This window comes from Meles meles, chromosome 12, assembly GCF_922984935.1.
Source record: "Meles meles chromosome 12, mMelMel3.1 paternal haplotype, whole genome shotgun sequence".
In the NCBI taxonomy this organism is placed as follows: Eukaryota; Metazoa; Chordata; class Mammalia; order Carnivora; family Mustelidae; genus Meles; species Meles meles.
This window is the reverse complement of record NC_060077.1, coordinates 7,888,986-7,912,176: the sequence shown is the minus strand read 5'-3', so window position 1 is coordinate 7,912,176 and position 23,191 is coordinate 7,888,986.

Here is a 23,191-nt window from a genome sequence, read left to right as displayed (position 1 = left end):
AAAGGAGAAATGTTCATGCAAAAAAAGACCTTTGTTGGCACGTTGTTGGGGTAGGATCAACCCTGGGGGAATGATTAACTTTGGTGTGTCCCTCCTTGGCTGACTTACTACACATTGGTTCAAGAAAACCTATGCAATAATATGGAAATGGCCATGTGAAAATACTGCAGAAAAAGGCACAAGGCAATATTACCTTTATAATATTATTAAAATCATGTGTTTTTTTAAACTATTAGAGAAAAACGCTCAAACGAAAACACACTAAAATGTTAAGAGTGGTTATGTTTGGATATGAGCACTGTGAGTCATTTTTAAAGATTTCCTCTATATTTCTGTATTTCCAAATTTTTGTGAAAATTATGTGTTAATTTGACGATTAAAAAAATCACACCCAATCAGTTCATCATTTGCTAAACAAACAGTATTCTCTCACCTTTTTTAAAGGCATCCAAGGAAAGATAATCAGATAATCCACAAGGTGTTTTTTGTTGGTACAGTTACCAAAAGTGTTGACATGTTGCTTACCTCTGTAATTGTTTTATCATCGTGGAAGTGAAAGAAACGTCGGCAAAAAAAATGGAAGTAATCAGAATTATGAATTTATCGCTGTGGTTTCTTCTCGGTGCAATAAACAAAAATACGTGTGTTCTTTTTCCCATGTGTCTCTTTCCTCTTCGCCCTTGTATATATCACCCTCCTGCTCACAAAATCCTCACACCCCTTATATTTCCAGGAACGGTGTTCTTTCTTTGTGCATTTTGCCCCTTTTCTTATGACTGAGCCCCTGGGAACTTCTTTCGTGACCATCGCTTGCCCACAGCCTCAGCCCCTTCTACATGAATGTGAAAGGATGACTGGACACGAAGCAGGGGCCACTGACTCAGAATCACATGGCCCTGGATTCCAGTCCCAGCTCTGCCACTTCCTGGCTGCACCAGCTTGAGCAAGTCATTTAATTCCCCCGTGCAGCAATTTCGGAGCCTGCTCGTGGTCAAAATATTTAAGCAAGAAGATGATAATAGGAGAGGAAGAGTCGTCAGCATAATGATTAACATAGTATGTGAGGCACTACGCTAAATGCTTTACACACAAATTATTTAAGCTTCCCCCCCATCCAAAGAAATCTTCAGATGAGAAGACAGACCAGGAAGACTTCATGACCACTCATGGAACACTCACCTTGGAGCTAGACCTTGACTTACTCCATCCTTCCAATGACTCCCTTGCTGGCCCTTTATCATATCCATTTTCTAGATAAGAACTCTGAGGCTCTTGGGGGAACAGGTGGTGGGTAATGGGGAGGGCACGTTTTGCATGGAGCACTGGGTGTTGTGCAAAAAGAATGAATACTGTTACGCTGAAAAAATAAATAAAATGGAAAAAAAAAAAAAGAACTCTGAGGCTCAAAAGGATAAAAGGCTGGACCAAGCTCACCCAGCTCATAGGTTGAGAAAGGTCTCTCATTAATGCTTCCCCCTCCCAGCCCCCCACAAGCCTCCAAGTTTATGGGCATGTGGTAGAAGCTTGGTAACTGGTGCCCCCCCCGCCCAGCCCTGCCCCACACACACGTCCTTACAATCAGGGAGCATCTTCTAATCCGGACCCTGACTGCTTCTTGCTGTCACCCAGGCCCCTGCTCTGGCCTCCCAGAGAACAGACAAGGACAAGGAAGGGCAGATCATCTCAAGTGCCCCGAGAATGACCTCAAGGAGACGAAGCAGAGTGTCTGCTGCTCACATCAGCATGGGTCCGTGGGGCCCAGCCTTTCCCAGGCCTGGGCAACCCTGGCTCCTAAAAATCACCCCACTGCCGAGCCAGGGGTCTGGTTACAGGGAAAAGCTTTGAAGCGGGAACGAGCTCAGGGGACGTGGACGTTGCTCATTTTTCTGCCACATCTCTGAAATAATGGCTACTGTCTGACCAGATGCAATCCATCTACTTCTGCCCTCTGCACACGGATGGGAAGTCATAAAAAGAAATCTAGGAGGCAGATAAAAGTTGGTGCCCAAAATCACGTCTGGGATGAAAAGTTGTTTTTACCCAGAACAAATAGAACATCATCTCCATCCTTCGAAGCGTCAGCGGGGAGGAAAGCGAGTTGTGAGGGGCAGGTGGTGTCGCAGCCTTGACCATGGGTTCACCTAGGAGCTTGCTCCCATCCCCGTGACTCTCAGAGGAGATGTTCTTATAGCAAGGGCAGAACCCTAGCAAGCCGGGCTATTTGGGGAGAAAAGGAAAGTGGGGAGCCAGAGACACATCTGTGAGTCATTTGAGTTGAAATGAGCACATTCTGTGGGCATGGAGGGTGGAGGAGGGGTTGGGGCAGTTGGTTCCCATTAAGCTTGGTAGCTCGAAAATTCCCTGCGTGCGGATGCGCGCCGGCCTCAGCCCTGTCCAGGGGGCCACAGCGTCGCAGCCCCTGGTGCAGCCTGAGAACATCCCTCCTCCGCTGGCCACTGACGCAGGGGACCCCAGTGTCTCCCCCAGGGCCTGGAGAGGGAGAATTAGCCAGGAGGCCTCGGGACACCGGGTCCTCCCATCCGCCCCATTTTCCAAGACCCCTAATTAGGTATTTACATGACAGGCCAATTACGGCCCTGAAAGAGTGGTTACAGGCCATGGGGTAATTAGTGACATTTTTAAAATACATTTTTGACCGCACAAAACCATGTTTACACAATGTTAAGAACTGGCTTCAGACCACAGGAGTGAAAAGAACTTTGCAAAGGCAGAACAAAACCTTGCCCATGGCGTCTGAAGGGCAGTCGCGTTCTCTCTGATGCTCAGGCTACGGGTGAGGCCTGATCTGTGCTGGGGCTGATGGCAGTTTTCCTGACTCCCGGAATCCAAGGACCCCACTGCCTACCTGGGAGCTGGGCACACACGATGTATCACACACCGGTCTCTTGACCGGAGGAGCCCAGAGTTCTAACGTATGGCTGTCCTCGTCCAGGCATACAGTCAGTAATTCATTCAATTACCCTGTGTGCGCAGGTGCGGAATAAAAAGAGCCTTTTGAGGACCTCCCTGTTCTGGATGATCTTGGGAGTCTTACCGTTCTTAGCTTCTCCCTGCAACCGTGTCTACCTTCAGGGACTGTGCCAAGAGCTGCTGGGGCTCTGAGAACCTGGAGTGAGGTGCTGATCTGGATCCTTCCTAAGTTCACAGTCTTTCAGTGGCTTTGGCGGTATTATCTTCAATTCATTCATGTGTTCATTCATTCATTCCCTTGTTTACAAACAACCCAAGTTCCTACTCCGTAACATAATAAGGCTGAGTCCACGGAGGATGCCAAAATAGACAGACAAGGTCTGGTCCCTGCCCTGGGTTCAGAGAAAGACTCATGGGTCCATGATGTCAGCAGAGTGTGTGAGTCCTAAGCTGGGGAAACCTGAGGAGAGAACTAAGCTCTGCCTGGGAGGCAGCGCAGCATGGGGCCGAGTCCTAAAGAGCAATTAGTAGGTAGACAGGCAAAGACCAGGGTATGGATAACCAGTCCCTGGGCAGAGCATGAGCAAATGTGCAGAGGCAAGAAAGGGCAAGGTGCATGGAGGAACCCGGTAAGAATGGCAAGAGATGAGTTGGGAAGGTGAGCGGATCCAGGCCGTGGGGAGAGACGGGCAGTAGCTGCCTCCTACAGGGGATGGGAAGGCCCAGCGCTGGGCTATAAAGTGGTATGAAAGAGGGAGTGTCTGGGCAAGGTGAAGAGGTCCAATAACAACTAGGGATGGCCACACCGGGAGTACAGACAGAACTCCACGAGAGGCAAGGTCTGGAGCCATGGACAAGAGCCCAGATGGAGACAGGGAGAAGGGGAGGCTCAGGGAGGCTCAAATCCCTGCCATTTAACAAGCCTGAGAATTTATAAGCCACTGGTTGCTTTTGCCCTCAGTTTTTTCATCTGTAAAATGGGGAGCTCACCACCTACTACACAGATCTGTAATTATGGTAGTGGTCGTTATAATACCCTATTAATTTAGTATTATTATCGAGGTTAACTATGATCACTGACATTTGGGGGTCCTATTCATCCCATTCTAAGCAATTTATGTGTATTACTCATGGAATCCGTATAGAACCTCTATGAGGTTATTATATGTGACTGAGCTCCAGTTTTCCAGATGAGAAAGGTGAGCCCCAGAAAGGATAAGTAACTTGGACACAGTTACTTTACATAACATACATGAGGACACAGACCGAAACTTCAGTTCCATCTAACTCCATATCCCTCATAATGCACCATTCAAATCCTCCCATGAGACTCAAGTCCCCAAACCCATCCGACACACATACAGAGCGTCGCGTGTCATCTGCTGTTAGTCTGTGTCTCTGACTAGACCGCTGCGCATCCACCTCTAGAGCAAACCCCAGCTTTTCCCCAGGACACCAGCCAATCCCTGGCCTGAAATACTTCCCCCACTCCTTCCCGTCCATGGAAACTCTGCATTCTGGAAGGTCCCATTCAAAGGCCATCTCCTGCAAGGAAAGTCCCCAGGGTCCCCAGGTCCCTCCTCAGGAGGGACCTGCATTCAGCACTCCCTGTATTTGCTTTCTTTTGAGTGTTTTATGTGCCATATTTTATTTCCCTTCGTGGATTATCCCTCCCTGCTGTCTTCCATGGAGTAATCCCTCCTGAGCTACCAGCTGACGAGTCACAGGTGTTACGTGCTCGTTGTCCCAGCTACCAGAAATAAGTCTGCAAACCAGATAGGCAAGGTTCCCATCCTCAGGAAAGAGACCATGTCACGCACAAGTAACATGTAAGGACATTTCACATAGCGAGCATAAAAAGGAGGAGAATGAATTCCATACAATAAAGTGTGACTAGGGTGGGAGGGACTTCCTTAAAGGAAGGCCTATCAGAGATGGTGGTGGATGAGAAGAAGCCTCAAAAAATCAGAAGAGTCAGCTGTGGGAAGCCCTTGAGAAAGGGAGTGCCAGGCAGAGGGAAACAGCAGCTGCAAAGGCCCTGAGGTAGGAATGGATAGGATACAGGCAAGGCAAGGAAAAATGGCCATCATGCCTGTAGCATGGTGAACCCAAGAGAAGTGGGAGATGAAGTCTAAGAGGTGGTTGCGGGCTGAGGCATGTAAGGCCCTAGGGGGCACCTGAGCTTATTCTAAGTAGAGCTGGGTCCACCGATCCTTCCCCTTTGAGGAGCTCAGGAACCCAACGGTGGACAGTTGCAGGAACATACCAGCCCTATCTCTTGGGAGCATCACCAAGCCTCTTCCCATCCTGTATCAATTAGTTCACTGACTCCACCGCTCCTGACTTCAAAGGGGGGGAAATGGCAGAGAATTTACAAAGGACAATAAACCCAGTCCGTGGCAGGCTGCTAGCCCGTAAACTTTTACCGGCTCCTCAACTCACTCCCTGCCTCACCACCAAAGCACTGCCTTTATCCACAGCCAGCACAATAAAAAAAATTTTTTTTATGGAATTCCACACCACCTGGGAGGAAAATCCTGGAAATAACATTTGGCCCAGTGAAGCCATCTAATGGGGAACGACGGAGGAGGCCATTGCCTGGGATGCACAGTTACAAGGTATACCCTACCACAATGCCCAAGCTGGAGTGCCCATCCCCGGTGTGAACCTGGGGCAAGTCACGGCCCCTTCGGGAAGGGGCAGAGTCCCCTGCCGGAAGTGGTGACTGTGGGTCATCTACTAGGGTTCCTCCATTCTCCATGCCCAGAGGTCCGTAAGTACTTCTCAAGGATTTCCCACAGATGCGCCGGGTAAGAGTGGCCACTGGCGCACGTGGCAGAAACCATTCTCCTGCTCGGCAGGCAGCTTTATGAACTGGCATGACTGTGGAAGACAGTCTACTGTTATCAAGAACATTAAAAAAAAAAAAAAAGCACACACCCTGGGATCCAGGAAATGGTCACATCAAAACAGAAAGGTGGACATCTCAACCAGCAATTCTCAACTGGGAGCAATTTTGCTCCACCCAAAATATAGTTATGCCAGGGGGAGGGGGCGGCTGCTGGCACCTAGTGGGTGGAGGCCAGAGTTGCAGATCACCACCCTACAGTGCACGGGCTGGGCCCCCGTACCAGCCCCCACAACAGAGAATCATCTGCCTCCAAATGTCCAGAGCACAAAAGTGGAGAAACCCTGTTTTAGACCAAAGGATTTTCACCCAGTGAATTTTTATTTTCCGTCAGGAGACATAAAATAAAATTTTAGAAGCTGAAAACAATGAAACAATACCAAAATGCAAAATACGAGGGAATGAGTTAAGGATTCAAGGCAATCAGGAAAAGGCCAACAGTCTCGTGGTCAAGGGCTCAAAGACAAACTGCTGCCTGCATTCAAACTTGCCTCGACCACTTATGACATGAGTGACCCTGGGCAGGTCTCTTTAGCTTCCTGGGTCTCAGTTTATTTACCTGAAAAATGGGGATACGAATTGTCACTCCTCCATGGGACTGTTGGGGGACTCAGCATCCCGTGGGGAGAACCTGGGTGTGGAGGGTTTCAGTTCATTCCAGGTCCTGTGTGCCTTTGGGTCTGCAAGGCGGGGGAAGAGTGCCAAAGAGCATGCATGGTACCAGCTGCCTACCATTCTAGAGTCGGCCGGGATATCTAACTAGAATTTCATGGTGGGAGCCTTAGTTAGGGGCTTGATTCCAAATGTCCTGGGGTATCTTAGTATACAGCATACTTACAGAGTGGTTGATCTTATGTTTTATTGTCCCATTCCAACCCCACCACAATCCCCTGTGTAGATTTAAGCATCAGTCTGATTTCACAGAAAAAGACACTGAGGATCAGAGAGGTCAGTAAGTTGCCAGAGGCCACTTGCTGATAAGGCGGTGGTGCATGTAAGATCCCACACCAGGTCTGTCTGATATCAGAACTCAGGGCCACCGCTGCCCTGGGTGGCATTCCCGAAAGGCTTTACATTACACGGGCTCGCACAAGGCATTACTTATTGGTGAGAGTTTTCCATAAACACAAACACGGGGGAACAACTTGCCCCAGGTTCCCAGATGCCCTCTCGGTTTTAGCACATACGGGAAAACTTTTCAATCCCAGGCCAATGGGGATGGTCGGCTACCCTCCAAAGGGTCAGGTGTGTGTTTCTGCTTCCCTCGGGACACCCAGGCCAGGTGAAAATTCAGTCTTCTAAGGCTTAGAGACTTTTCGAAGGCATAGGGAGAGAGGCAGCTCTGGCAGGTAGGTCAGAAAACATGGTTTTGCCACAAATTTGCTGCTTAAACGCTTCTCTCATCCCCTGAAAGCAGGTGGGATTGGCTTGAGTTTCTCCCAAAGTTATCCATCGATTATCCCGATGTCAAGCTTCTATCCGTCCATCCATAATATAGGGTTGTGGTTGGCCTCCTGGGCCTACAAACCCACTTTGTCACTCCAGCTGTGTGACCTTGGGTAAATCACCCACCTCCCTGTGCCTCGGTTTCCTTATCTGTAAAATGCGGGCAATAATGGGAATCAATTGCACACGCCAAGCGAGGTATTTATAATGAGGCTTTGGCATACCAGAAGTGCTCAGTAAATATTGGCTAATATTAAGGCTCATTTGGGAAGGCATTCATTTCACTCAGTAAATATTAACGGAACACAGTATACTGGACACGAAAATCCTCATGGCTCCGCCTCTCTCACAGGAAAAAGCCCAGATTCCAAATCCAAATGAACTAACAACCAACTCCTTGCCTTCTGAAGTTGGGATTAAAGAGAGAGAGAGAGGCAAAGAAAGACGGAGAAGCTGTGCCCTCTCGAACACACCAGCCAAAACATACATCCCGCTCTTATGGCCATAAATCCAGCACTGGGTGAGGGCTCTTCCCAGCTGGCGTGGAGAGCACTGGGGGCGCCGGACAGCCCTCCCTGCACCACTCCTGTAATTACCCACTGGGAAATCATCTGGCCAGCCCGCTGCCTTCAACTACGTCTCAGCTCAGCACGCAGGGAACAGCATAAGCAAAAAGGCTTCCCTCCTTCGTCCCGCGAGCCTCCCAGCCTCCGGCCGAGCCAACCTCAGAAGGCCCCCGCCAACAAGGCTCCCGTGGGAGTAAACTGCCTTGCCGAGCTGAGAGTGCCAATGCCTTAAATTGTTTTATGTTTTTTGTCTCTGTGAATTAGAAGCTGTTAAGAGAAGGCTGCTCAAGGAAACCAAGATCAAAATATATTCGGTTACAGATGGAGGGGAGAGGTTTCTCGTTGCATTTTTGTTGTTGTTGCTGTTTCCTAAGAGACGGAGCGTGAACTGTTTTTGTTTTCCTTTTTGAAGTCTCTGCTCCATTTGGAACTGGGTCTTGGAGCCTAAAGGGTGTCAGGAGCACAGCCTCCTGGGTGTGGGGGAGACGTCCCCTCTATAAACATCCCTGCTCAGGCAGCAGAGTTGGCCCAGGATCTCTCTCACACACATGGTCAAGGGCAACGCTTGGAAGCAGAGAAGATCTCCCGCCGGTGGCACCCTGCCCCTGTGCCACCAACGCTTGCTCTACAGCCTTCTCACTCCCCTAGGCCCTGCCAAAGCACATGAATTCTGAAGTTAGCACCTCAAGTACAAATCCTGCATCTGCCCCTCACTGCCTGGGCGAATGCTGTGCCTCAATTTTCTCATCTGCAAAATGGGGAGATTATGAGTACAACCCTTACTGCGAGACAGACTGGATGGTTTGAGCCGCTTCCCTCGCCGGCTCCCACAAAGAGGAAGACCATTCAGTGGTTTTGAAAGGGTTCTGCTCTCTAGGGGTTCTGTGTACCTGGAAAGAGAGACAGGAATCACCTGGGGAAGATAACTGGAAGACCTGTAAGTTTGCACCAGGCAATGACAAACCGCAAAGGAACGGAAATGTCACTAGTCGCTCATAGAGAGAAACATAGTCAATATCAAAGACTGGCCTTTATTCTAAGATTCTGTTCTTTCTATACGGACTGTTTTGCGAAGATTCCCTCTTTCTCCCCTTTTCTGCATGGAACAGTGTGGGAGGGGGACTTTCCGATGCTGCATCTGAAAAGGGGAGGGAAATGCTGCCGCCCCAAAGGAGGATGGGAAAGGGGAGGGACAAAAGGGACAAGAGGTTAGGCGATCCACATGGCACCGAGCTGGAGTGGGGTGGGGAGGAAGAACGCTGGAAGTCTGGACTTACTCTTCTTTAAGCAGAGCTCATCTCAGGACTGAAATATTGAGTCACAGTTTTGATCAAGGTGTGCATTTACGAACTGATGGCTCCTGAAGACAGTGATGGGTTTTTTTCTATTTGTTTGTTTGGGGGGGAATCGTTGTTTTTATTTTTTATTAACATATAATGTATTATTTGCTTTAGGGGTACAGGGCTGTGATTTGTCAGTCTTATAGAATTCCCAGCGCTCACCATGGCACATACCTGCCAGTGCCCATCCCCCAGCCACTCCATCCCCCCACCCCCTCCCCTCCAGCAGCCCTCAATTTGTTTCCTGAGATTAAGAGTCTCTTATGGCTCGTCTCCCTCTCTGGTTTTGTCTTGTTTCATTTTTCCCTCCCTTCCCCTATGATCCTCTGTCTTGTTTCTCAGATTCCTCATATCAGGGAGATCATATGATAATTATCTTTCTCTGATTGACTTATTTCACTCAGCATAATACCCTCTAGTTCCATCCATGTTGCTGTAAATGGCAAATTTTTTTTTGAGCAGACAATGATGTTTAAAATATTACTTAATTTGGCAAAAGACACAGTTGGCAACCCGATGCCAATCTCCCAGTGAGTTTTAGAATCACACCGTTTGTGACATTCCAAGGTTGACGAAGCATTGCTTGGACATGTGAAGTTGATTTTTCTCCAAGCATTGTTCCTTTTATTCTGGGTATGAGGGGGTCTCTTCCTGAAAGAAAATAGGCAGATAAGCCACCTTCTGAATTTCATTAAAATAAACAATCTCTTAGTAATTTTTTAAAAGCTGATTATTGACTTATGAAAGTCTATATGATGCCAGATTTGGGGATAATGGGAATGGAAATGAACAGTTAATGTTTGGGAGTAACTTCCACAGGGCAGGCACAGGCTAATGCACTTTGTGCCTTACTTAGGGGGCAGGAAAGAAGGTAACGAGTCTTTTCATAGAGGGGAAATTGCGATTGGTGGAATGGGGAGGGAAGAGAGGAAGGAATCAAGAATGAGTCCCAGATTTTTGTCCTAAACTACCGGATTCACTGTAGGGCATTCCTTCAGCTAAGGGAGGTTACGTAAGGGGAAAATAGAGGGCTGCCACTTTAGACCAGCAGGGCTCCCAGTGACTCAGAGAAAGCTAAGCCCCAACGGCCAAAAACTAGGATTTCAACTCCAGTAGAGACACAAAATGAGAGACTTGGATTTTAACATCAACTGTTTAGAGAGTCCCAGGGAATACAGAACCCTGTGTGGAGCCGCGCCCACCATCTCATTACCCTCCATGGCTGGTCCACCCTCAAGGGGTTCCTACAGAAACAGAAACCACCCTGCGGAGGAGTTACTCTTACCGTCTAGTCATGTGACTCTCCGTAGACAACCTTGAAAATAACAGGAACTGTAACCAATAGCTGTGCAGGACCTATGGCTTCCCAAGCAGCTTTACATACTAGATCCCATTTTTGTAACTGGATTCTTTGGGTTGCAAATGACAGGGAGCGGATTCAAATGAGCTTAAACAAAAATGGAATGCGTTGGGGTGGTGTGTGTGCTCCGTTCGTACAGGAAGCAGAAGCCAAGACGGAATTGGGCAGTGACGAGATCTACTAGGGAGGTATATGTGAAGGTCAAAAGACTAGAGCAGGGAGAGCCTTCAGACCCTGACACTCTGGTCTGGCAGCCGGAAGAAGAGAGAGGGAAGGAAACATGACTGGGTGGAAAGAACCTCAGATGGTAGGGTAGTTCCAATCAAGCTTCAGAGCTTGAGACCAATGGAAGCCCCAGAGTGAAGAGAAACGGCCCTGTTCTGGGACCCCCACCAAGCTTAGTGATTGGCTGGAGCAGCCCAAGGGGCCGGGTGGCTTCCCAGTGAACACTGGCAGATTCTAAGTTGCAAATATTTGAGGCTTCTAACCATGAGACTCACGGTGGGGAGACCTGAGTGGCACACCCCCATGGTGCCTCAGGTAACCAAGAAAGAAGCGTTAGGCATAGCTGAATCCAAAGTTCTATTAGAATATGTCCTTAGACTCCTCTCTCTTTCTGTCTCTGTCTGTCATTCTGTCTAACTCCCATATCTTCGTTCTTCCCCACTGACTTCACATTTCTTATGGGCCTAATTGACATAAAAACCAAAGATGGCTCTCAACAATACAAGGCTTAGATTATTCCCAGAGAAGCTCGTAATTTCTAAAGGAGAGAAACCCACTGCCTCCCAGCATCGCCCCTGATCTCAGCAAAAGACTCACGTATTCACCCTGAATCAATCCGCCACATCCAAGGGGATGCGCATGCCCTAAACAGCCAGGCCGAATAGGGAAGGACTCTTTGAAGTCTTTTATGAGATTAATATACTGTAAAACTTATAAGTTTTAAAAGAATATGATATGAAAAATGTCGATGTGTTGTAATACACTGTGGGATAGAGTGACTTCTGCACATAAATGTGTTTGCGCTTCTATTTTTATACGTATCGCGTGGTCTGATGGTTTGAGAAATAAAAATAAAACCAGAAATCACTGGTAATTTCCACCCCCAGGTATTAACCTCCCAAAAGACATACAAAGCCAAGATTTTAGTGTAAAATATTTTTAAACTGTGTTTTGTAGTTTGATTTAATGAAACGTGGAAAGAGTGGTTTTCATTTGGGGTCACCTGAAGAACCCATTTTAATATGCTTTTGGGGAAGTCCATTTTCTAAAGTGATGCAGTATTGCTACAACAGTGTGCAAATGTCTTTTTGGTAATAAAAGTTGTCTTACTTACCTCTAAAAAAAAATCTCTGGAAAACATTCAGTATTTTGAAAGCTCTTCCCAACATGGGGCAAAGAAGAAACGTCCAGAAGACTGGATCATCAAGAAAAGTAATAGACATCTACCATCACCTTCGAGGCAAGTGGGAAATCAGGGGAAAAGGTAAATTCTTCATCTGGGCAGGAACACACACAGCAGGCTGGGAGAGCACCATTTCCTTTTGTGGACCACCAGATGAAGAAGGTTGGTTTGGCCACAATTACCAAGGCTCACTTTTCTAGGGCACCGGCTTAGATGTAAGGGGAACAATAAAATTCTCAAACCAATGTCGGTGGAAAAATCTCAGGAATCCCAAATCTAAACTTCAGCAGTGGTAACTGCCATTTGCAAATGACATATTTTCCCAATTAAAGGCGTGGGCTGTGGAATTCTCACCCCACCCAGCTCTGCTACCTTCTTACTGCACGGTCCAAGAGGAGGATGTGCTTGCTCCTTCACGTCAAAATGAAAAGGGGAGAGGGAGTTTTGATTTTATAATAAGGTCATCATAAGAATTTGTTGAGACCATGAAGGCACCCAGCACAGTGCCTGGAACAACTTCGGTGTTTGATATTTTTAAAGCTCAAAGAGCCCATGCATTCAGCTAACGTTGGCTTTCTGCCCTCTGACACCAGGCAGCCATGCCAGTAAGCTTGAAAAAGCCTTTTGCTTCATAATCCAATAATCCCATGGAGTCCTAGGAGGGGAAGGGAACAGGTTCCAAGCCCAGCAGGCTATTTTTGGAGATGAAACATCATCCCATTATTTGCAGGGGAAAAAGGGGATGGGGCAGAGAGTGGTTCTTCATGTTAACCTATGCCTACAGTTAATAGCGCCTTGGGGAAGGTTCCATTAGGCAGAGAGAGATGTTTCAACATCCTAGAACACAAAGCACCTTTACAATTGTCCTTGATTTATTACACCTCCAAAGCTGTCTTCTGACTCCAACCACAATCTGTTTAGGTCCGCCCAAGTTTCTGCTCACGTAGATTCAAGGGCATGGCCACCGTCCTGTGCGGATGGAGGGTACCGGGGACTCTCAGGTTCCCTGTTTTTAGCTTGGCCCCACTTTTGAGGCCCAGGGGATACTCTAAATTCCTTCGGCGTTTATGTCTTGATTCTTTTAGAATCTCACTTGGCTAATCTAGATATTGTTTTAGGGCAACAATTTCAAAAAGGAAAACAAGGATATAAAGAGAGTTCATCTTCAAAGATCACGGTCCGTGCCCCAGCTTGCTGACAGGAGGCAGTGAAGCATGGGCCTTCTCTGGTCTGATGAAATAAAGCCAACGGTGAAGAAGTGCTCCCTTAGTAAGTCTGGGTGGGAGGAACCCACCTTTGACCCAGGCAGATGGGAAGTCAGTGCCACATCTCAACTTTCCATACAGAGCCGCACAAACACCTGGCTGCTCAGCCCAATGTCACGGTCACACTGGGTCCTGGATTGAAGAGTCGGCACCACTTCCAAGAAAAGGTTAGGTCGAAACAGCAATCTCTAAGCTTGGAGCATGGAAACACATAATCAGAATAATTCTTACAATTATGGAGTGATTGATATGTGTTAGACTATGGACCTCCTTTAATCCAAGCAGATTAAATAAGGAAACTGAAACTCCAAACACAGAAGCAAAAGGGCCCAGGAGCTCCACTCCTAGCTGCGCTCCCAACAGAAGTGACAGCACAGGTCATGAGAAACAAGCACAGAAATGTTCCTAACACGTTTATTGACGATAGCCAAACCCCCAGAATGGTGGAGATGCGCATCAAGAGAACGGGTGAGGATGCGGTGTTACGTTCACACAATGGAATACCTGGTCGAAATAAGAAATGAACTGTTGCCACACACACAACAACCCCGATGGAACTCACAGGTATCACAGGGAGTGAAATGAGACACACACAGGAGAGTCTCTTCCGTATGATCCTGTGTATGTGAATTTCAAGGACCGACAAAATTCGCCAATGGAAGATGGAAGTCAGAATAATGATCATTTCTTGGTGTGAGCATATAGATCCGGAAGCTGCATGAGGGAAGACTGAGGAATGCTATCTCCTGGTGTAGGTGGTGATTACACACACACACAGATGTGACATATATATATATATATATAACGTATGTATCTACCCATAATCACCGAACACTAACGCACTGTAAGCACTCTACTTTTCCTGTTGTACCTCTGTAAATTTGCCAAGAATGAAGGGAGGGGGAGGGGAGGAAGCAAAAGGACCTGCCCAAATTCCCACAGCTAGTGAACAGCGGGAATGGAATTTGACCTCAGATCTACCTGGATCCAGAGCACGCCCTAACTACTAGCCTAGCCTGCCTCATAGCCGGGTTCGTGTTAACTATTGAATAAACACTTGCTGATGGATGGGTGTCTGTTTATGGAAACGCAGCCGCATTAGCTCACTGGCATTCAAGATTTAGATCCTGGTGAATTCCCTCTGACCTCTCCTATTATCCCCTTCAATGTCTCTCGTGGTTCTCGATGAGGAAAATTTAGCTCCAGTGAGGCTATAATGAACTTCCACAGCAGGCTGAAGCTTCGTGGTGAATCTGGCCTCCTGTTCTTGGGCCATCATCAAGGGAATGTGGACAAGAAGAACAAAGACACGTATTGATCCTTGTTCATTATTTAAATGCATATGGCGGCAGGCAGCTCTGCTCAATAAAACCCTGACAGAGACGCCTCAGGCCTGAGTGATGGACCCGGCAACACCCACAGGCTCCTCAAGGGGCCTGAGACTCAGTTTCTCCAATGAAAAAAATGGGAGTGTTGGTAGACCCATTCCATCAAACCAGATGGCTGGGGAGGCTGTCCGGGTTTTATTTCCAATGTTTGACAGGTACTTGGGTGCATCTGTATTTGTGGAGTGAGAAAGTATTCAGTCATTTTTCTCCTGCTCAGTTTAATTTAAAAACAGAGTATCCACTAGAATTTCAGCCTGTTCGTAGAAGTAGCATTGAGGGCAGAATTCCAACCCCAGAGGCAGACTTTCGTATTCATCTTCATTCTGCTGTCAACACGGTGAGGTTGGGCAAATGCTTTGTCTCTAAATCCCAGTTTCCATTTCTGAAACTGGAGAGAATATTCACATACCACCCAAGGGCTGTTGTGACATGAAGTGAGTTCTAATGCCCATCACAGGGCTTGATACAAACTGCTCTTTCAATAGGTAAGTTGTCCTTCTAGTGCCAGTGATGACTAGATAATGCTGACAGTGATGACCATGACAGCTGATATTATACACATGAGTCCCCTTTTAGCACTGCAACTAACCAGGTAAAAGAAAGAGCCATCTTTGAGATTTATATTTAAGTAAAAATCAACCCTAACACACTTACAATGTGTTACAAAGAATCTTTCTGATTCTTTGCTTTTCCAACCTACTCACACATAACCAAGCTTGGGCTCTCCCTCCATTATCCCCCCCATGTTACGCTGGGACTTGACCCTCATTATTGGCGTGACACCCAGCTGAGGAGGTAGCTGCCGGGGTGAGGGCGGGGCATCTATTGTCTCAGGCCTCTGAGCCCCAAACCTCCCCAAAGTAGCTGAGCAGGTGAAATACTGAGGGTCCCAGCTTCATCCTCATTTTGAAGAAGTTTAGAGAAGGAGAAGGTGGTTCATCGAAGCAAGGACAAGATGTCTGCAGCATCTTCCAGCCTGGAGGAATTTGGGGGCACTTCCTAGACAGAGGCCAGACAACTCTTCAAATTCTGGGGGTTCAATGTCTAGAGTGCCCAAATCTTCAGGGACATCCCCCTGGATATCACTATCCCATACGTCAGGATTCTAGATCTTCCCAACCAAGACCCTGGCATTATCGGAAAAGATTTGCCATCGCTAAGCACTTAACCCTTTCTAGGGCTCTGCAACTCTATCAGACTCTCAGTCTGATTTCCATGTGTTCTCGCAAACACTGTAGGAAATACAGGTCTCCTTGCAAGGTGGTAAAAGGGCTCTTAGCTCTCACACATAGCCTTCAACTGTTTGTTACTGGCCATCAGCTTCTTCTTATTCCTTTTCAGAGAACCAAGGTAACTCGGCAATAACCAGCCAACTCCACAGTCCTAGAAAGCACTGCGCCTCCATATCTTTCAAATCTCCAAACCGTTACTCTGGCAATGATGTCCCCTCCACTGGTATGTTTTCCTTGGTCACCACATGTGAAATCTTCAGCGACGGGGCTGCCGCCTTGCATCAGGGACTGTCAGTGACCCTCATCGCACTTGAGAGGAAGTCCTCTTTGTCAACCAGGCTGTGAGGGGGGCCAATCCCAAATCCCCTTCTTTCCCTCTGCTTTCTTGGATCACTCTTGGTATCAACTGTGTTCGTTTGGGTTCCCCCAAAACATAGACGCTATGATAAGTGTAGACCTGCTAGAGATTCGCCGGGGAACTGTCTGAACAATGAAGGAGAGGGAGCAGGAAAAAGCAGGGAGATTCTTCAGACCATGATGTAGGTCCAACACCCACGGAAAAAGAGAACAAAGGAAGCAGAATGAGGGAGGAAGGGTCTCGGACTGCAGCTCAGTTCCGGAATATTTTGGCCAGGCCAATGACAAGTCCTCGAACCAAAGGCGCCTAGTAGAGGAGATGCACATCCCACAGGAATAGCCCTTCTTCGCTTTCCCTTGAAAGGGCTGTTACTGGCTGAGACAATCCCACGGAAGCATGAGCTCCATGCAGACATGGTGCTGGACTCAGAAGGAAGGCAGCTGGGACCTTCGGTCCATAATATGTCCTATAGTGGGAGAGCTGAGTGGTGCATTTTCAAAGCCTCCCAGACCGATAAACCCCAACTAACCTGGAATGCCTACTAAATGTATCAAAATGTACTATACTGAAGATACAATGATGACTGAGACACACACGGTTTCTGTTCTTGAAATCTAATGAGAAATATTAACATACATACACGTAATATGCAGAAATAGATGTTATACATGTAATATTAAATCAGGATATAATTTAATATAATGATTTATATTATGTTATATATATAATATATATAATATATTATATATATTATAATTATATTTATAAATATATATTTATTTATAAGTTTTAAATATTTTAAATAATTTTTAAAATTTAAAATCAAAAAATTTTAAATAAATAAATATTTATTTATAAATATATATATAAATTATAATTATATATAAATATATTATATTAATATATTATAATATTATTAATATTAATATATGATATAATTATAGTATATATTATTTATATATAATTATATATAGATATATATTATAATTATATTTATAATTATACTATATAACTATATTATATATTAATATATAGTAATATAATCATATATAATATATATACACATACATATGTACGTATATATTATATATAATATAATCATATAGAATATATGATTATATTACTATATATTAATATATAGTAATAATATTATATATTATATATATTATATATAATATTATATATTATATTATATATATTTGTTTATTTATATTTATTTACTTATTTATTGGTATCAGCTGTGTTCATTTGGGTCCCCCCAAATGATACCAATAAATAAATATTATTACATTTATTTATTTATTTTTATTTATATATAAATATATATTTATATTTATATAATATATATATTTATATAATATATATTATATATAAATATGTATATAATATATAATTATTTATCAAGTATAAATGTATTGTCCTATATGAAATAATGTATTTTATATACATATATTAAAATATAATTGCAAGCCAAGATAAGCATTCAAAGGGAAAAGAATAAAATTTCATGGATATAGAGAACAAAGTCATCTGCCACAGGACATGGGGTCAAGGGACATTTCCCCAGAGCGGTGATCCTTACACTGATGTCAGAATGACGAGTAAGTTACCTAGGTACATGGGAGAGGAGGGAGAGAAAATTCTAGAAAGATGGAACAGCATTGTGGGAGGAGAAGGGCACCTTCAAGGAAAAGAACCCACAACGGCTGCAGCCCAGGATGCAAGGGGGGGAGGCGTGTTAAGTCACAAAGCTAGGGACATAGACAGGACAAGCCCGTGTAGCATAAACACTATGAAGGATCTTCATTTTTGTCCTAAGCACCATGGAAACGCATTGATGGCTCAAGATGTCATTAGAGCTTTAAAAAGACAGCTGTGCCTACAGAGCAGGGAGAGTCCCAGAATGGGGCACCATGAACACGAAGCTAAACTGTAGGCCAGGCAGGTGGTAAATGATGGTAACTGGGACTAAGGTGGTGGCGGGAGACAAAAAGAATGAGATTCCAGAATGTGTCTTCCACTAAGGAAAGGACCCCAGGAAACAAACAAACTGGGAGGATAGGGCTTGAAGGTGATGACTTCAGTCCTCAAAGTGTTATGGTTCTGCTGCCTTTGAGATACCCACGTGGAGATGGGCAGGGGCATCTGGTTCTCTTCCCTGGAGCTCAATGCAGCTGCCTGGGATACAGATGGAAATTTGAGAACCACTAGTACAGAAATGGCATTGAACCCACAGAAGTGAATGAAGTCACCTTGTGAGCAAACAGGGGGACTCAGCCCAGAGGACCTCCACTATCAAAAGGCTGGGTTGAGGAGGAGGACAAGGCAGGGGGATAGAGGAGAGTGGCCGGAGAGGTAGGGTAATTCAGGAGATTAGTGGGAAATTCTGAAATTATTCAAACCAAGTAAGGAGCTGTATCAAGAGGGGAGTGTATTTGTTTGTGTCACATGCAGCTGACAGGTCACATCGCCAGAGAAAGAAGGCATCCATTGGATGGGCCCGTATCAGAAGCATGCCCACTGGACTCAGCAGCATCATGGAGGAGTTCAAGGACAGTATGGAGATGGGTGTGGACGGACACGGGTGATGTAAGTCAGACTGGAGAGAGTTAAGAGTGAGAGGGGAGAAAATACAGACAATGAATCTAGAAAACTCTACCCGAAAATTGCCATTGAAAGTGACACCCATCCTTCAGTTGTCTGGTCTGAGGAAGTGTGTATTATGTTTCTATTCTCCCATATGTAGTTCTGAAAAAGAAAAGAAGTAAGGCTCTCCATACATCTTTCTATCTAACCTTGAGGCTTGAACTTCATTTGCTGATGATTTCAGATCTAACATACATACACACATTCACTCACACACACACATGCATGAGCACATACACATTTTAAGATGCTTATATACAAGCCCATAATTCTTCCTGGACATCAAATGGCTCTTTACAGGCTCCATTTGGATGACCTAAGTATACTACAAATTAAACAGAAATATAAGGATTAAATTTCCCTCGAAGTACCACAGCTTTGAGGAAAAACAAGAAGGAAGAAAGAAATGCCTGGATGATCATTCTGTGGTTTTTCCTTTCCTTTATGATTCCAAAACTTTACAAATACAGTCTTAAATAGCCTGTCAGACCCGTATGACATCAGCCACCACATCCCACCGACGCCTCCCCCTGAAGTGTCTTCTCCAGGCTGTCCTCTGTGGGCAAGAAGGAAGTGGGATGACAAATCCATGTTCTCATGTTTTAATGAGTGGAAGCAGAGCCTTGCAGACTAGCTGAATTCTTAGAGGAAAGAATTCAGACACAACACTCTTTGTTTTCATCTGAGAGCCGTGTATTCATGATGAATGGGGAGTGACCGAGACTGAAAAGGACAGTAGGATCTCGTAGTTCCCTAGCTCCTTTGCGTGACACCATGGTAATGGACAGCTGTTGTTTTAGCTTGGTCTGTAACAGCTTGCCCCTTCAGTGGGAATGAGCCTCTCCCCTCAGTCCATGTGATTAAAGACCCTCGTCTCTGCGGTACATATGGGAAGCAGACACTGCCAAGCAAAGCAGCACATCTCGATAGATGTCGGTTCAGAGACGGGCAAGTGACAATGGACAGGCAGTCAGAGAAGTAACTCTAGGTCTTTTCTTGGGTCTACTGGAAAAAGAGGAGCTCCCTTTCTGGTGTACTTCAAGCCGAGAGAGTCATCTATAAACCTGGCAATGTTGGAATGCCTGGGTGGCTCAGTCGGTTGGGTGTCTGCCTTTGGCTCGGGTCATGATCCCAGGGTTCTGGGACTGAGTCCCACATGGGGCTCCCTGCTCAGTGGGGAGCCTGCTTCTCCCTCTGCCGCTCCCCCCGCTCATGCTCTCTCTCTGACAAATAAATAAATAAAATCTTTAAAAACAATAAACCTGGCAATATCGGTGCCATCTGGTCAGGTTAATATGAAGGGCAAACCTGCCTGCAAACAGAGCCCACGCAAAGGGAAGCAGAAACAAAGAGTAAACAGTATACAACCAAGCTTCTGATCCATCATCTGAGCCCTCGGATGCAGACACACCTAAATGCAAGTCTGTCACCTGATTTTTTTTTTCCCCAGTAACTGAAGCCTACAAATTCCTTTTCACCTTATCCTACTGAGTCAGGATTCTGTTGTCTTTGACTGAGAGTCCTGATTGACCCAGCCCTTTCTCAGGTGCCCACAATATGATGAGATACCTAGTATTTGTGGAAACCATGTCTGTCTTCCCTGTGCCCGTGGATTAACTACAACAGGGATGGATGTTTGCATCTGGGCCATGACTCATGCACAGAATGCCTTTGCCAAGAGCAGATATTCAGAGTGCCATCCTACACGCGACCTGATCCATCCCCGTGCTATACAGATTGATAAATATCTAGCATGTCACCTAGATGATCACATCAATACCACAAACCCAAGCTGGGGTGGACCAAAGACAGAGGCCACAAAGCACATTTGTACAGACAACCAAGATGAGACTGGAGAGACCCCTCCAAGCTACACCTGGGTTTGAAGACAGGACTCATGTTCCAAGGCTCTTTGCATCTCCCTGTGTTTTACACGGAATGTTAAGATACAATATATTCTCCTCTTATTACTTATCAGAAACGGAGCGAAGGGATTTACACGCATCGAACCCTCACAACAAACCACAGGAGGTCGGTTTCAACACCTCTTCATTTTGCATATAGGGAAGCTGACACTCAGTGGGTGTAAGTTCGTTTCACCAGGAAGTAGTGAAAACGGGATTTGAACTCAGATCTGCCTTCTCACAAAAAAAAAATGTATGGCTTCTATCCTTAAGAATCTAGTTGCAGAGACAGGATGGCCGATCCTTTGTTAATCAAAGCATAGCTGAAGACACAAAGTAGGGTCTGTCCCTTGTCAAAGCAGCGTTCTTCACTGATATGGTCCCTCAGGCCATGGCTCTGCACACATGGGCTCCAAGAAATCACATTCCCACGGACATGGCATGCGAAACACAGCCAAGCCCATACGAGTGCCCAGAGTGAATCTGTTCCACTCTGTTACCAGATGACATCAGCAACCAAGCCACAAAAACCTAGAAATTAATTCCTATGTTAATCACATACCCCAAAATACCTACTGTCAAGTTTGAGGCCTGGGAGCATCTCACCCCCCAAAAAACATCATTTCCAGGGTCTACAGTAAATATGCCTGAAACATTAGATACATTTCTGAAATTGAAAAACTTCATAGAGGGGTGCCTGGGTGGTTCAGTGGGTTAAAACCTCTGCCTTCGGCTCAGGTCATGATCCCAGGGTCCTGGGATCGAGCCCCACGTCAGGATATCTGCTCTTCAGGGAGCCTGCTTCCTGCTCTTTCTCTCTGCCTGCCTCTCTGCCTACTTGTGGTCTCTGTCTGTCAGATAAATAAATAATTTAAAAAAAAAAAGAAAAGAAAAAAAGAAAAAGAAAGACCTCATAGATCATGATTAGGGTGAAATCCCTAGTTTTTCAAGATCCACAAACCCCCCCCCCCCGGAATCCTGGATTTTATTTCAATTTTCTGAGATATCTAAAACTCCGTTTCCTGGTCCAGGCTGTAAGTCAGTCTCTGCTCTTACACGTTCTGTTCAGGAGGGTGATAAACGCAAAACCCCCAGGTGCGCCTAATGCCATATTTTAAATACATCTCCAAAAAGTTGGATGATGACCAGACCTTCTCCCATTCTGGTTCAAGAAGCCTGTGTTTACTTAACTGATACATAATAAGCCCATTTGCTTTTACCTTTAACCTCTTAAAACGCTCTGTGGTTTTCGTAGATTTCCTTTTCACATGTGCTGTGATACCCGCTTCCATTTTCATTATATATGAAAGCTGTGTACTTTCCATCAAGCCCCAGGTTGTTGTTTGTGTTTTTTTTTTTTTCCAGTAAGAATCCATTTCAGATTATTTCAAAGCTAAGCAGAATCTCTCTCCAAAAGCTAAGGAAGTTTCTTACCCTCCCCCCACTCTCTTTTCTTTATCTGGATCTGTATGATGGGATTGTTGTAAAATGTGATAGAGGTGTGAGCCTCTGCAATATTTGTTCGAAGAACAAAGATCTTCAGTGGTTTGGTTTCTAGTGGCCACCACCATATCAGTCAAGGTAGGATGGATTTTGCTGCAGTAACAAACAAGCCCCAGTTTCAGGGCCTTAAAACAGTAAAACTCAGTTTCTCCTGCACAGTCTATTTTTATCACAGGTTGGCTAAGGACTCGACTCTGTCCCTTGTATCTTCACTCTGGTACCAGGCTGACGAAACAACCAACATTGTGGGTTACCAGCCTCACGAGTTACCATGGCAGAGAGAAAGACAGATGTGGTAAATTGCATATTGGCTTTAAAACTTCTACCCCGGGGCCCCTGGGCGACTCAGTTGATTAAGCGTTCAACTCCTGATTGTGGCTCAGGTCATGATCTTAGTGTCGTGGGACTGAGCCTGACATTGGGCTCCATACTCAGGGCGGAGTCTGTTTGTCCCTCTCTCTCCCCCTGCTTTATCTCTCTCTCTCTCTGTCTCTTAAATAAATAGATAAATAAAATCTTTAAAAATAATAATAAATAAAATAAAACTTCCACCCAGAAGTGACACATTATTTCTACTTATATTTTGTGGCCAAAGTAAGTCATCGGGCCATGGCTACTCCTAACTCCAAGCAGCAGGAAAATGCAAAAGCCTCCCAAATCAAGGTCAAGAAAAAAGGAGCATCTAGGGAACCCCCACTATCACCACACCACGCCATCTGGGAGGAAGCTGTGCATGAGAACAATGACTATAACTCATCTTACTATATGCCCGTTATCAGTTTAGACATTTTATATGTATTGTCTCATTTAATCTTCAGGACAACCCTTTGAGATTGGTAACTTCACCCCACTGCACTTTCAAGATGAAGACACTGAGCAAGAGGAGACATGAGTCATTTGCCCAAGGTCAGCTACTTAGTAAAAGACCGTGCTGAG